Raw genomic sequence first — 2,438 nt, 5'->3', positions numbered from 1 at the left:
CATGGGAGTATTACCGCCACGTGATTACGTAAGGCTTAACAGAGTTTTGCAGCGGAAAATAGTACTTAACTTTCATTAATGATAATAATAGTAGTAATAATAGTTTGATACATTTTCAAAGTAACTACACTACTAATACTATGTTTATTAAGTTAAACTAGGTGATCACCGCCCATCGTTCCCAATGCAACACATAGTTCACGTTGTCCGATCGCCATCACCTATCTACTCATCAAAATGATAAGTAGGGCCAAGCCAAAACAAAACAAATACGTATTAGCCAAATTGCCAAGTACATACAAATGCTAGTCATGTAAAATCAATTTAATTAATTAAACATGTTTTCAAAGAGATTTAACTTAAATAAATCATAATTTATCCAAACCATTCATGAATAGAAATTCATGTATAAAAACTTGTCAAAAGAACCAATTTTCGAAACAACCAACTTTCCAAAGATAATTCCGAATAGGATGGATCAATCCTTATTTTCGCAAATCATTTTACCACCTAAGTGTGCACACCCCCCCAAGTTAGTAACTCCTTTACATAGTGCTATCAAGGGGAAAGACTAGGTCATACAAATTCCATAGTCTTCAACTTACTCCGCGTAGTGGGAGTTAAAAATCCAAAGATCCAAGGAATAAATCCTGATAAATAAACTTTCCAATATCCCATGCATACTCGGGATAATTTAAACAATAAAACCTTCTTCTTGAATATCAATACAAGTTTATAATCAACCATATAAAATATTTAAACATTTGAGATTAAACGATTAAAATATGCTTCACCAAATATATTTCATGATTATTTAAACATGGTTCGAAATCACTTAACATATAAATCACGTTGCATATAAAAGCCACTTATAAAAGATCTAGCCACGTGTACGTACCTTGATCCTTGCACACAAGTACGGAACTCCTAATTTTGAACTCGAAATTCCTCCTATAACAAACCAATAGTTCTAATCAAATACTTTTCAACTCATAGACACAAGGACTTAGACTATCGACTTTGACTAGTTGTGCATGAACAACTTATTATTATAACCCTTTTATAAAATTAACACTTGTATTTATGAAGTAATCTTTAATAATCCATAGTAGTAGTAGTAGTAGTAGTAATAATAATAATAATAATAATAATAATAATAATAATAATATAATAATAATAATAATAATAATAATAATAATAATAATAATAATAATAATAATAATAATAATAATAATAATAATAATAATAATAAGGTAGTAGTAATACTTTCGTAAGTAGTAGTGAGTAGTAGTAGTCTAGTAGTATAAAATAGGAGTACTAGTCATGCTTATAATAATAATAATAATAATAATAATAATAATAATAATAATAATAATAATAATAATAATATTATTATTATTATTATTATTATTATTATTATTATTATTATTAAGGTAGTACGTAGGTAGTAGTAGTAGCAAAGATATCAATAGCGACAACTATAATACTAACAACAACAATTATAATAATAGTAATAGTAATAATAATAATAATAATAATAATAATAATAATAATAATAATAATAATAATAATAATGATGATGATGATGATTACGATAATAGGAAGTAGTATTAGTAGTACGTAACATATGAGTAGTAGTAGTAATAATAGTAGTAGAAATAATTTTATTAATAATCATAATAGTAGGAGTTAAAGTGGTGTAATAGTAGTAGTAATCTAGTAGTATACACATATATAGTAGTATATAGGAGAGACTTACGGTAGAAACAAGAGGGAAAGGAGGTGGTGGCACGGTGGAGGCAAGGTGGTGTCGTGGTGGCTCCGACCAAAAGGAAATGAAAGAAAGGAGGATATGAGGGGGAAATAAAGGAGGAGAAGGAATATGGAGTAAGAATGCCTTACTTCCATGGCTATTTATAGCCTCCAAAAACTTCCATCATCAATGTTGCCATAAATGAGATGGATGGTGGTTGGGTGGTTTACTTGGACTTTGACCATTGACCATTGGCCATCAACTTGGACTTTGACTATGGAGTAAGAAGTAGATGAGTGGTAGTTGGGTAAATTTGACCCGAAAATAAGTGTTTGACTCGGGATTTCGGGCATGATACTAAAGGTTAAAAATCCGATTTTCGGTTTTGACAAACTTTAACATGACTCGTATAATTAAAACCTTTTACAAAACATAATTATAATATTATCTTCATAAAATCATATAAATATTTTTGTGTAATAGAATATTTCGGAAAAATCCATACTTAATAATAATTAAGTAGCTTTAAAAATACGGGGTATTACAGGTAATTAGTATAGTAATATTGTCCCTTTATGTAGGAGACTTGGTTCGGGAAGTGTTGTAGTGTTTTCGGCCACTTTAAGGGCTTAATTGTGGTACGTTCGAGTACTTAGCATAATTTTATTGATGTAGTAGCATGCTA

General features: G+C 29.1%; 1 long non-coding RNA gene across 1 annotated transcript; it reads right to left on the bottom strand.

The window, feature by feature from the left end:
- On the bottom strand, nt 1-1,882 carry LOC110706120. Its single transcript, XR_002508236.1, has 3 exons — nt 1,760-1,882; nt 899-951; nt 1-225 (listed from the first exon to the last, which is right to left on the bottom strand). It is a non-coding gene; the product is annotated as an uncharacterized LOC110706120 (long non-coding RNA).
- Between the last annotated feature and the right edge of the window lie 556 nt (nt 1,883-2,438).

The sequence above is a fragment of the Chenopodium quinoa genome, unplaced genomic scaffold, assembly GCF_001683475.1.
Source record: "Chenopodium quinoa cultivar QQ74 unplaced genomic scaffold, ASM168347v1, whole genome shotgun sequence".
Taxonomy (NCBI): domain Eukaryota; kingdom Viridiplantae; phylum Streptophyta; class Magnoliopsida; order Caryophyllales; family Amaranthaceae; genus Chenopodium; species Chenopodium quinoa.
This window is presented reverse-complemented; position numbering and strand designations above follow the sequence as displayed.